This window comes from Anopheles merus, chromosome 2R (genome assembly GCF_017562075.2).
Source record: "Anopheles merus strain MAF chromosome 2R, AmerM5.1, whole genome shotgun sequence".
Taxonomy (NCBI): Eukaryota; Metazoa; Arthropoda; class Insecta; order Diptera; family Culicidae; genus Anopheles; species Anopheles merus.
The window spans coordinates 60,040,155-60,054,173 of record NC_054082.1 but is presented as its reverse complement, the minus strand read 5'-3'; the positions used below and the strand labels follow the sequence as shown (position 1 = coordinate 60,054,173).

At 42.1% G+C, this 14,019-nt stretch overlaps 1 long non-coding RNA gene across 1 annotated transcript; it reads right to left on the bottom strand.

Annotated features, from left to right (window-relative positions):
• Positions 1–13,424: 13,424 nt before the first annotated feature.
• LOC121589994 lies at positions 13,425–13,663 on the bottom strand. The gene is made up of 2 exons (XR_006004374.1): positions 13,578–13,663; positions 13,425–13,510 (listed from the first exon to the last, which is right to left on the bottom strand). It is a non-coding gene; the product is annotated as an uncharacterized LOC121589994 (long non-coding RNA).
• Positions 13,664–14,019: the final 356 nt, after the last annotated feature.

Below are 14,019 nucleotides of genomic sequence, written 5' to 3'. Positions count from 1 at the left end.
TTGACTATTTTAATTGATTCCTCATACAACGCATAGATAGAGGTAAACTGGCTTCGCTAATTCTTTTATCTCCGCTCCCAACCATTCATCACCCGAACCACCCATAACCTCATCATTCCATCCACATGCAACGACATTTCCCTCTTCTTTAGCAGCAAAGTTCTCATCCGAAGCTTCTACTAACTGCTTCTTTTCATTATCCTTTTTTTTCTTCTTCTATTTGTCGTACCCATCTACCTGGTCATGCTAGTCAATGCAAGCTTTAGCGTCTTTTTTAGTACCACACACCCGGTTGGCCAGTCCTTACGGGCATGATATTATCATCCTTTGTTTATCCTTTATTTACAACCCTTAAATCTGAAATGCATCCAGATACCTTTCCTTCCCTGTCCGCACAATAAAATGTATACAAAATGTGCGACAAAAGAACACATAAACGTCGTTCAACAGCTCTTTGGTTTATTTCTTTTAAAACATGATTATATAGCCACCTACATAAGGAAGAAGAAGAAGAAAGCCACATACAAAAACACACGCATTTCCGAAGGGAGGGGGGAAGGTGGGAAGGGGGGAGGAGGAGGAGGGAGACAACGGCCACTCTCGGTTCCGTGTCAACATCCTCACTGAGGACATCACACGATGACAGCGCCTCTTTCAACGGTGAGCCCTCATCGGGCCGTGATCTTTGCACATCAGTTTGAACGTGTAACCAACTGATAATACAACGTTAGAAACGGACTCTCTCATCCGCTGGTACCTATCTTGTACCATCTACTACACATTATTTGACACACCATGAACAGCTTCCTTTTGTCTGTCTTTGAGAACGACTATGGGCTGGATCGTTCAGTACCAGGAGTAGGACATGGTCTACCCATCGCGGACAGGCGAGTATGGTGCGCTACAAGCTACCAGATCCACCACGTTAATCCAATGATAAACTAGTAGCATACTTGCTATTGGGGTTTGTAAAACACAAGACGAGGCAAAACGACATACGAAATCGAAACGCAGTCCGCAAAAATCCAGACAAAATCAACTAGTGAACGTGCATACGAACCTTCTAACAAACTAAATATATGTCATCATGCTTATTCCCCCTTTAAAAATGCGTAGTGATTTATGAGAATATAAACTAGATTTATTTATCTTAAATGTTATGTAAAAACCGCACATACGAGTGGATGCCCTAAGCAGTCGCATAAATGTAAGTTTGGTTTAAGCGTCTAGCAGGGAAATATTCTAAACTAGAGAAGGATTGAGTATCAATTTAACTTGCGAGCGGGGGATGGGTTCCTTTTTTGGGGCCCCTCAAGACGACGGGGCCCTACGCGGCCGCTTAGTTTGCTTAGCGCTCATTTCGACCCTTCGCACACACGCGCATTTCAAAACACTTAACCTAAATTTAGGCATATCGATGTATGCCTTAAAGCGCACTTAAGATTAATCTTAACTCATTAACGTATTTTTTTTTTTACAATTTACACAATAACACTATTAACGTGACGTCGTATAGATGTGCGAAAGTGGGTTAATGTTACCAATTTGCCGCTGGAGATGAGTGTTTGTCGCCTTTCCGGGGTTATTCGGTGGCATATTGGTGCTGCCAGCGAGCGGCCGTCGATGAAATCGATACACCTGAGGGAATATAAAACACTTGCTTTAGAGGGAAGATAAAACAACAGATCTAGATGTAGCGATAGTGCATCTAGAAGGAACTCACTCGTGGGGTTTTTTTTCTCCTGCCAGGAAATTTGACCGCAATCAGTAGTGCGGTCGGTTCGGTCCTGTTGCTGCTGCAGCTATTGTGGGGCAGCGGATAATGCAGATCCGAAGGGTTGAATTCCTGCCCCGAACGTTGTGAACGAGCGCGCTCGACACCGTCTGACGGCGCAATCGGGGCACCCGGTGCCGGCTGGGTCTCTAGCGTGCTGTGCTGGTAGAGCCCGATTCGTCGCCGTACAGCTCCCGGAGGATGTTCTTTAATGGTTCATCGTAAGCCCACGTTCCAGGATAGAGGAAAATTGGCTGCAAAAAAAGGAAAAAACACCATGATTAGCATCCTAGTCGGTAGCTTCGCCAAACAATCTTCTTCTTCTTTCGTGGCCCACTTGCAACTTACCGAATCATACACAACGCACAGTCGCAAACACCTGCGGCAGGCCCATATCATTTCTGCATTACATTTGCAAGTTAAAAGAGGCCATAGTCTATTAAAATAATGTTTCTTTATCACTATAATCGCTGGATAACACTTACCCACTGTCTTGTGCTGTGTTGTCCACCACACCACTTTTCTATGCCGGTACATGCGCGTACCGCTTCCGACGGAGCCAGCACGCATTGGGGAGGACTTCTACCACTTACTTTAGCTAAAATGGCACTTACTTACGTAAAATTAAGAACTTAATTATTAAAAAACTTACCAAAATTGATCAGCCAACAACACTGTTTACGTTTTTTTACATACACAACCTAATTTCTACAGTGACAGCAGCCGCGGAGTACCAACACAACGAAAGGAGTCAGGCGAGACGTCAGACGATCTTAGGCGAGGGGTAGGAAAGAGATTGGTGGTGAGGGACGTGAAAGCTCAGCTCGACAGAATCGCTATAGGAGGAAGCGAGGCAACTAGACTAGACTAGAGAAATTAGAGCGAGAGGTACCTCACCAACCCTCGCATTGTTTGCCGGGCTATCAGCTGTTCGCATTGTATAGCAGTTTTCGAGCTGCTATCTAAGTGAGTATAATATACAGGTGTGCTTATCCCAAGGTGTATGAATTTAGAACGCTGATTTTTATCGCTTCTGCTTCTGAATGAAGATTGTAAGAGTGTTTTGAGTATTCGTCAAGCCTCCAGAAAGCACGTTGAAGCAAAAGTTTTCACTCGTTCTGTCAAAAAGTGATGTTCAAAATTGATTATAAAAAATGCTATGAGACCACCTGCACTACATACACTTTGATTCAAGATTCCACCACGTGATCTCTTTGATGCACCTTGGGCTAAATGTAAACAAACCCGTGTTTTGGAGCAGGTACTCGAATCTAATTGTAGCTTTGTGGCTAGAATAATCTAGACTGAAAATTGCAGGCTAGTTTTTTGTGTGGTTTTGTATGGAGTTTAACATGATTTCAGTCTCTAACAGTCAAACTCCATACAAAAAACTAACTAACCGTCGAGCTCATTTAAATTCGTAGGTTTGATTTTTCATGAAAAACAAAATCGAATTTTGTGTGACGTTATTTTATAAAAAATCTATATTATTTAAGTATAAAATGGCTACATGACCCATTATAACGATAGGAAACATAATTTCCTATCAAATTGGGAAGAAATCAAAGAAAAAGTCGCATCACAGTTGATTTTACAGGACTTTTTCTAAATTCCCCTAAACTGGTGCAGTTTAAGGAAAGTTTAAGGCTCTATTTTAAGGGAATTTGCTCGAATTCCCGGTTATTCGTGCTCGAAAATGTCATTTGGGCTATTTCATTATACATGACTTGATGGTTGCTATTATGCAATGTTATCTTTTTACGCTCAAAGTGCGTTCTTACGGGTTTTGAGCTGAGTAATGTTTTTTCGCCTTTGAAAGTTAGTGTGTGGCTTGCATGTTTGGTAAGTGTTTTGGGATAAGAGTTTTTCTGCTGATTTACATTTCCTCACTTAAGGGTTGTTATTGTGTGTTGTATGTTGACAATTTCTGTTATTTGAGTGTAATGAGAATTATATGAACCAAGTATAGCATATGCATGCTACACGATGATATGTGGTCAGCGGTGCGCCAGGTAGTTCGGTAGGTACCATTCTGACTTGTGGTAGCAGCGATTTGGAAAGGAATCGCACCTCCCAAATAATCCGGATGGTTCCGACCGGTTAGGTCGACCCGCATCCAGTGGCGTATTAGCACGAGTGGAGGCCCTAAGCGGACGTACGAAAGTAGACCATTCGGATGTGTCGATTCAGAAGTTGTATGAGAAATTCTAAACCAGAGAAAGAATGCAAAGCAGTTTTACTTCCGCTGTCGCTTAGTTTGCGTACTGGTTGAACTACCTCTGCCCGCACTTTACTATTGTTTGCCTTAAGCACGGCAAAAACAGTTTACATTTTACATTTAGTTTACATTTACATCTTAAACCATACTAGCTTTATTGGACAGCAATAAGAATAGAAAGGAAAGAAGAGGGAAGGGAGTAAGGAAAAAGGGGTCAAATAAGAGCGGAAGGAGTAGCGGGAAGGGTGACAATCGAAGAGGTGAGATGAAAAGATGAAGGCGTGGGTTGCGTGCAGCAGCGCGCATTGTTCCGGAGCCACAAATGCACTAATGCTAAACAATGCACAATGGGCAGTTTAGAACAAATTGCGGGATAAAATTATTTTTGCAGAAATTGTTAGTTTTTATCGTTTGTAGTAAAGTATTATGATACTAAATAACATTTTATATGTAGTTCGCATCCATACCACCAGGTGGAGATACATAAAATAGTGGTTTAAGGGATCTTTGCTTAGTTGTATTAATTTTGTGTTTGTTTTTTTTTTTTTTGTATTTGTTGTTTCTAATAGTATAAACCATTTTAAAATAAACTGTAATGTTCCATAATATATGAACAAAACATAATAATTTTGAATAAGATAATATTTTATGTTTTGTATAGGACAATTGTAGCTAATTCTCATCACTTTTACTCGTAGGTAATACAAATACAGGCAGTCCCCGAGATACACGGTTAATGGGGACCGAAAACGACCGCAAAATACCGCGGATCTCGAATTTCCGCGTAAGTCGAATCTCGTGAATTCCAGCCAAAATATCACTAATTTTCGTGCAATTTTGCAAGTAGGGAGTGGTTTTCGCCACCAAATTAATTATTTGATATGTTTCTACTGAATTGAACAATTTTAAACCTTTTTAAATAGTATTTTACATTCGTTCAATACAGAAATTATTTGGTATTTCACAATGGATGTGTCAAATCAGTACAATTTGCTCAAAGAACTGTCAAATTTGGAAAACCGCGTATCTTCAAATCCGCGTATAAGAGGTACCGTGTATCTCGGGGACCGCCTGTATTAAAAATTTACATACATAACTTAGGTGGATGCTATTACAAGCTCCTGACTTCTAGTTCAAATTTCTGAAGATATGAATAAAGGCATTTAAATATTTAGAGAGAGCAGGTACTTTGAAATAAAGTAGTTCCCAAATTCGTAATGAAAAGCAGCACATATTGTTTGTCTTTGAAGGTTAAAATTTTAAATCTGTTGTTTAACAAAAATAGAAATTACACATTTTCCTGGCCATTGATATCACACATAATTCATCTAATACTTTTCTAGGTCCTGAACTGCCTTCAGAAGGGGTTAAAAAATAAAAATCTGATGTTGTTGGTTTTACAACTATCTAAAAAATCAGAATTCAACGATAGCTACAAACAAAGTATTTACTTCATTTGTAAAGTTAAACTCTGTCTTTGTTTTAGTGCGTGTAGCTACTGATATTGAACTGGTTAACGAATCAGAGGAATACAGCTCATTATACAAAATATCCATTTGGATGCATTTTCTTTCTTGCTAAATATTCTTTATAGCAAACTCCCCTCTATCCTTATATTTAGTTTGTCATGACTTTTGGGAGTTTCTTCTTCCAAAACGCCAATGGATGCTGGTGCATTCATAACGTTTTCCTGTTGTGCATATAATTTTAGAATTATTTTCCTTACATCCGTCTATAATCTGGAGTAGGACCAAAAGGTATTTGGTTCTGATTTGCTTCATTATATTTAAAAATAAAGTTAGGTTAGAATAGCAATTTACGTATTAGATAAGTACATGAGATACGTATTACGTATTAGATAAGTACATACACAGCTTCGTAATGGGAATGAAAGTTGATCTTTCGCAGAATATTTCTTCACAGATTGATAGTATATATATTACACTATCATGTGACATATATGAGACAACGCCACTCTACGCCACTTTCATGATGGCATCAAGTCAAAAATTAAAATGATGAAAATTTTCATGAAGTTTCTTCAGTTATTATCGTATATTTTTGCATAAAATTAACTTAACTCAAAATCTTTTATGTATTTATAAAGCTGCCTAAATATCCTTTAAAAAATGGCTAAACTTATCAAAATCGGTTCATATTTGAAAAAGTTACAAAGGTTCAAAGTTTTCCAAAAAAGTGAAGATTTTTCTACGTTTTTTAACAAGTCCCAACTTTGAGAGGTCTTTTCTAGAGAACCAGAAAAGATAAAGAACTCATATTTGGTATATTTCTTAGTTTAACCCTTAGTATTAAAACCTTCCATTTGGAATTGCGCTATTACAAAGTTGATTTTTTGAATTTCATCCCGGCAAATGCCCATTGTGCAATGGGGGACGAGAGCGAAGCGAGCAGAAGGGAGCATACAGGAACGGGAAGGACATACATGAAGAGAGCAACATGCATTTTTTGTAGGTCAATGTTCTTCCTTCCAGCCACGCTTTGGAAAAAATCTCTGTCAAAAATGAATTGTCCACATCAATCTTATCAGCGGAGGATCGTAGAAAGTTTCTTTTTCTTTATCTTATTTGACACAACCACAAGCCATTGCTCTTCTACCTGCCTCAACAACTCTTGGGCGTGGATCTCCTGTTTTTCTTCTTCTTTGCGTAACACCCTGCGCCGTCATACCTTCATACGCCGGCAGCCGGATGGTTAGCCCTTGCTACGCAAAACGTTCCTAACGAAAATCGAAGCGAAGGCGAGCATGTTGTTAATTCGTGCGAGTTGACTTTACCTGTTACTAATTGGTTTACCGGGACAGTGGGATAGCCAGTCCTGGGCCACTAGGACCATACGGGAATGAACCTAGGACGGCAAAAACGGGTTGGGGTAACCCAAGCAACAAACACCTTGTTGTGTAGTCAATGTTGCTGCCCCACGAACGGAGCGCGAAACGGGTAGCCCTACGCTAGATGGACTCCAAGCGCGCAACCCCCCGAGCAGAGGAGGGCCACCACACAACGCTGCCATACTCCAGCTCTGACCGAATAAGAGCACAATAAAGGGTTTTGGTGCAGATTGGGTTAGAGAGCTCGCGAGTTAACGACTAAACCTAACAATTGACTGCATCTTGTCACAACGTGATCAAGGTGTTGCTCAAACGTGAGTTTCGCGTCGACGAAAACACCTAAGTCGTTGACACAATTTTTAAGGCTCCCTGAGGGCCGGTCGCCACAGCGAATCCCCGAGCGCAGCCGCAGCGCTATCGACAATGCATACAGCATAAAGGTCACTTATGCATGCGGCGTCAATGGCGACTGCAGCGACGGGATAGAATACAACTCTCTATGCCACCCTCCAGATATCGATATGGAGGCGCAGCAACATCCGCAACGAAGATGCGTTTCAGAAGAAAAAATAAGTTAGAAAAGGAGCAAGCCAGGCAATGCGAGCGATAGAAGCGTACGACAGCTAAGTCGAGGAGGACCCTGCTCGCTTACAGCATCGAGCGAGAGATGTGCCTTTCTCTCCTCCGGAGAGGATCCCCCGTTAATTAGGAAGAAGACGGTACAACATGGTGGTTAAATCCTTACCTGCATTCCCTGTTGTGTGGGAAAAATGGAGAGGGGGGGGGGGATTGGAGGAATTGTGCATTGTTGAATAAAAACAATAAAAATGAAAAGAAAAATGTGTTCAAAGACATCATCCCTCATTTGAATATTTGACAATTTTAAGCATTGGTTGCCTTCACATGATATGCTGTGTGTGCTAGTGCATTGATAATCTGTTGTATACGATAATATAGGTTGCCGATCCCTGGGAACGAAGTGGCGAGTGCCGCTCGGGGCTCGATCGTAGGTACCTGGGTGCAAGGAGATGGGAGTTCGAGGCTCTCTCCTACGAACCGTGACGGAGTGCAGACGTTACTGCTATCGCGAAGATTATTATAATTGTAATTGTACGAATAGTTAAAATAAAGAGAAAAGTACAACGATACAAGATAATCATCCTTTGATTGATTATTATTTTTTTTCGCAAGTGCAACTAACTGCACTAACAAACAATATAAAACCCGTACGCAGTATGCAATCATTCGATCCAGCAAATAGCTCCAACGGTAAATCTATTCATACATCCACAAGAAAACTCGCATGCTGATAAAATCCAGAATCGAACGACGGCTCTAGCCAACGCGCAAAAAAACGGGAAGGAAAAAAACAATACCCTACAAACAAAGAGCGGGATATTTTATCATGGTGTGCGTAAAAACCTAGAGTTAAGCGGAGAAACGGTGTGAAAAACAAGTGAAGCTACCCTTTTTGTTTCTGGTCGCTTCCAATGGCCGACGACACGTGCCTCGACAGTTACCTCATAGCGTGAGGTTCATCGCGCACCTGAAACCAGGCCGACCACCGATGACCGACGTTGAACTGGAAGAATGGCAACTATGCACTGTCAGCATATGTTACCTCATAGCGTGGGGGTTCATCGCGTACCTGAAACCAGGCCGACCACCGATGACCGAACTGACAGAACGGCACTGACAGTGAAACGATCGGTTACGCGATGCCTTCCCTTGCGAATGATCCGCTTCGAAACTCCACCAACCCAATTTGCTGACGACACCTCATAGCGCAACCAGAAGCAGAACCTGCCCACAATCGGTCACTCCTGCCTTCCCCTCCGAATGATCCACCCGAGTGTCGAACCTCCACCAACCCAACTTGCTGACGACGACGATGTACGAAGCCCGATCCAGAACCCGCTTCACCCCCTCGTCCGTATCCCAAATTAAGCACATAATAAAAGCGCGATCAAGAGTTCGATCGTGGCCATACTTCACCTAACTTTCATAGTCCCCTTTTCTTTGTCGTTCGCCGTTCGAAAGAATTCTCGCCCGCTACACAAGGATACAAGAGCGCGTTTTGGTTTCTACACATTTTTGACACTAACACAGTTACAAATGTGTAAATGTGTGCTTTTACTTTCCGCCAGCGCGCTCAGTTTAATCTGCTCGCAGCGCTGTGCTGATATCGGTGTCTCGCTTGTACTGCTGCACCGAAAGTTCCTCTGCGTGCTCTCATTCTCGCTATCACAAGAAATTGTCAATACAGCTCAAGGATCCGCCGCGAGCGGCCGCTCGTGTGTCAGCCTAAGTCCTGGACGATTGGTGTTATGATCAGTGCTGCAAAATGTCATGAGTATCACGAGATTTTCACCAACGAAAACAATGAACATATCCGTGGTAGCATGATGCTCATTGCTGATAGTCAATAAAAGTGCGTCATGACATGCTGAACACGACATGTGAATTCTTGAGTCCTACGCGATACTCTGACTGACAAGCTTAGCTTAATGCCGGCGCACGCATTATCATGATTTTTTTCTGGCTGTGAACAGTGCTGCCAAATGCCACTATTTCAATCATCAACACTCATGACTGAAACGAAGCTCAAATCAGATCACGTACACAACTGAGATGATCAGTGACTATACTCAAACAGTTGGTGGATCAATCACATGCTTGGTGTCATTTAGTTTAGCACCCAACTGTTGATCACTCACTTGGTCACGACATTGTTGTCGGCGATAATCGCGACATTCTTGAAATACACTTGGCGCGTGGGCTCTAACAACAAAATGAGCATGCTTTCTCCCTCTATCTGTTTTGATTATCAGTCGGGTCAAACAGAGCGAGAAAACATGCTCATTTTGTTTCTTGGAACCACTCGCACGCAAAGCATATCTCCCGTGACCATCGCGATGATCACCGACTGAAAATGTCGCGACCAAGTGATTGAACACGAGTTGGTTGCACACAATTAGTGGTGGGCAAAACGCTCCGACCGGCTCCGACCGGCTCCAGACAATTTCGGAGCCGGCTCCGCACCAACGACTCCGGAGCCGACTCCGCTCCGACGGCTCCGGAGCCGGCTCCGCACCAACGGCTCCGAAGACGCACCAACGGCTCCGAAGCCGGCTCCGCTCCGACGGCTCCGGAGCCGACTCCGCACACACGGTTCCGCATCCACGGCTCCGGAGCCGTTGGTGCGCTCCGAAACGCCCATCACTACACACAATGTCACCAAGCATGCGATGGTTGAGGCATGTCACATACTGTTTGAGGCTCGCCTCTAATCTTCGCAGTAGAGCTCGTGACGCGGAGATGATTTTGTTTCAGCCAGAATTTGTCATGACTATGTCAGTGACATTTTGCAAAATTGATCACAGCAAAAAAAAGTCTTGATATAGTGACTGACCAAGCGATGGTCGCAAACATGTCATGAGCATGTATTAGTCACTGCAATCGTTCTGAGTATCACCTCTGATTATCACAATTGAGTGCGTGACGCTGATATGGATTTTGTTTCAGTAAGATTTTTTTATGCCATTGATAGTGACATTTTGCAGCACTGGTTATGATTTTGTAAAATGTTCAAGTGTTCAAGTGTTGTGCGAATTGAAATGAAACTGCGCGAATGATGCGTAATGCATGTTATGTACATCGCGCAGTTTTATTTCATACCTTTTTTACAGTAATCAACGTGTACAAAAGGATCTACGCAGATCTTCGGCCACTTCAACGTGTGCATCGATGGAGCGATCGATTTTATTTTAGTTTAATATTGTGTATGTAAATGTGTGAAATCGTGTAAAGTTATGTAAATGTTTCAATAAAGTGATGAAAACAGATCTACGCGTGTTTGTTTTTTGTTTAGCTTTAGACAACAAAAAAATACGCAGCGAGTGTGAGCGATCGCTGAACGAAAGAAACGCACACAGCAAACGAACACGAAAGAAACAAATACTTAGCGCACAACGAATGAGAGAGCGCACCGTATATTTTGTATGGAAGCGGGAGAGAACCGTGGTACTCGTTCCCTCCCTTTTTTTTAAGCCTAGGAAATCTTCCATCGGCTTAACTCTAGGTTTTTTAGACAAAAAACATGAGCGAAATATTCCACAAAATCTGCCATAATTGTGGCGTTTTTCGTTTTTAAAAATTTCGCTTCGTCGTTTATTGACTTAACTGCGACGACCACCCGACGTCGGGTGAACGTTCACACTTAGGCCCGTGTCTGTGCTCCATTGGATGCGATTTTATCGGAAGGCCTGTCAAAATTTTATATGAGATTTGACAGATAACGTCGGACGTGCGATTTTGTAGTACGACGGTATCAAATTTGTTAGATTTCGTCGGACGCCGCATCCGATTTTATCTGTCAAACTAAATGTGTGGTGTTTTGTAGGAACAATCCCAACTTAATTTTTCTTAATCGTTATATTAATAAAATCATCCAATTAATCGCAATATCATACGAAAAGGCGTTTGACAGCACGTGCGATAAAATCGCATGCGATGAAGCACAGACACGGCCCTTAGCACGACGTACACACGATGTCGAAAATATTTGAAATTGTCGGTTGGGATTTTCATTCCAAATTAAATGGAAATACCCTGTATTGCAGTTGGTTTGTCTCAAGTGATCCGCGGACCACAGATTGGAGACCACTGCTTTAGATGAGCTGCTTTCTAAATGACCGAGCGTTGAGAGCCAGGAGAATGCATTTTTTTCTTTTACACATACATTATTATATTATTACAGTTAATAAACAAAATAACTGTTTAATGATATTAAACAATGCGATTGGTTATATTTTTGTTTGTCTTTAATTATTTTATCATCCAAGTTAAGTTCAAATTCATTGTATTAAATAATAATTATTAAAATTAGTTGTAAAGATTCTTCAGTTAAGAGTCAGCAGCAGAGTGTGCAAAAGTCATTAAAAGTTCCAAACAACAAAGTAAAATCGCAACATCGCTTCTTAATGTACCCTTCCTTCCATGTTGCAAATTGTTTTCAGGATATTCTGAAGATGGTACAAAAACCTTAACAGCTGAAAAATTATCGATACAAACGTACAATCGTTCAGTACTATTATGAGGCTTTACGGACGAGTAATGCCAGGCCAGACAAATTGATAGCGCATTTCTTAAAAAAACACCTAGCAAATCGTTCTACTATTAAAAAGCAATAGTGTGTAACCATTGTTCTCGTAAAATCTAAAATCATGTTTTTGGGAAATATTCGTTTCTATTTTCAAGTTAATCCTCAAATTTGACCATTTGCGGCGGGCCGGAATTTGCCGACCGCTGCAGACTGCTTTATTATTTAAATGCCATTATTATTTTACGCGATCATTCATATCGATGTTTCCTTTCCGTCGACCCTTCTAAATCTGACCCAAACCCTTCAACAGCTTACCTTTCCACCATCACTTTGTCCAGTCCACAATTTTAACTGGGGCCCCAAAGGTTAGCCGGGGCACGAATTCTTAGTTTTTGCGTGGTAACACAGTCACAGGCCAAATTAAAGAGCGCACAGATCGACATCGGAATCGATTTTTGAATGAAACCTCAACAGATAAAAAGAGCGTGCTTGGTGTCAGCCAATTTTTCTTGCTAATTTCTCCGTCTACGAACCGTTGTGTTGAGATCGGTTTCGGAGCCTTTTAATGTCGTATGTGCATGTAGTTTGCGTGAGGCATCTCTTGTAACGGATTTTCGCTTTACCTAACTCGTGCGTAGCGTTCAATGCATTTTATCCAACGCTTTGGGCCAACGCTGATGAAATGATACTTGATATTGTTTTGAGCTGTGCGCATGTATCGCAGCGTTCTGCACTTCCAACTAAGGTAAAAACATTGCACATGTTAAAACGGCAAATGTGTTCTGCTTCTGATAGTACAATGCTTCTGATAAAAATAAATAAATATGCTTCTGATAGTTTTGATAGTAATAGTAGATCTGATAGTAAACATAGTCCCCGGGGGGAAAATGTGTATATTGGGTTGACGACACCAAATGGAAGGGGCCCCTCAATCGACGGGATCCTCAACGGGGCCCCCAAATGGCCGAGGCAATTGTTCTTTGTATTATGTCTGTGTATGGCTGTATGTAGATGCAGCTGTATCGGTTTTGGTCTTGTTGTATTCGAAAAAAATGGAATAGTCGATATAAAAATCCAAATGAAAATGGCCCATTGATCCCTTGCGAATTTCCAACACCCCACCCACCCCCCCGTTATATCTTTAACCTTTCGGATTTCCCCTTCTTTTCGGTCCACAAACTAGATGTGGTCGATTAGGGCCAAGAATGACAATTTTAGTTTTTGCATTAAAAAAGACACACACTCTACTATCCCAGGCCAGGAAAGTGATTACCATTTTTCGTGTGAAACAGCTGTCTGCTTTCAGCACACAATCGTAAAGCGGTAGCAAGGGCCTCGTATACAAGAACAGGACGGTTCATCCCAGCCAAGAGCGCACACAATGACATCGATAGTCGCAACAGACCGTTGACCGTTTCTTTCACGAATAGACGAACCTCTGTTAAGTCTGCACAAACACCTACCTGTTTTGTTCCTGCTGCTAATGCGCTTCGCACTGCCCGTTCCACTGCCTCTGTTTACTATCAAAACGTGCGGGGACTGCGCACGAAGGTCGATGAGTTTCGCCTGTCGGTGTTGGAATCCAATTTGGATGTAATAGTGCTTACGGAAACCTGGCTCGATCCTAGCCTACCTTCGGCTTTGCTGTTTGACGATAGCTTCCGAGTCTACCGATGCGATCATAGTGTTGACAACAGTACATGTTCCTGCGGTGGAGGTGTGTTGATTGCGTGCTCTCAGTCTCTGACGTCATGGGAACACACAACAGTGCATCCATCGCTTGAGCTAGTGTGCGTTGTAATACAACTAGGCAATTCCCGACTATTCATCATTGCTGCGATTGTGCGATTCGCTCCCATGAGCGATTGTGCGATGCGCTCCCAGGAGAGAGAGAGAGAGAGAGAGAGAGAGAGAGAGAGAGAGAGAGAGAGAGAGAGAGAGAGAGAGAGAGAGAGAGAGAGAGAGAGAGAGTACTACACAATATGCTTTGAATTTTAAACTAATAAATAACAAATAACAAACAGAGCTGTCGTCCAGTTCGGACGTGTTTTTTTGAGCTTGTGACAATCCCAGTT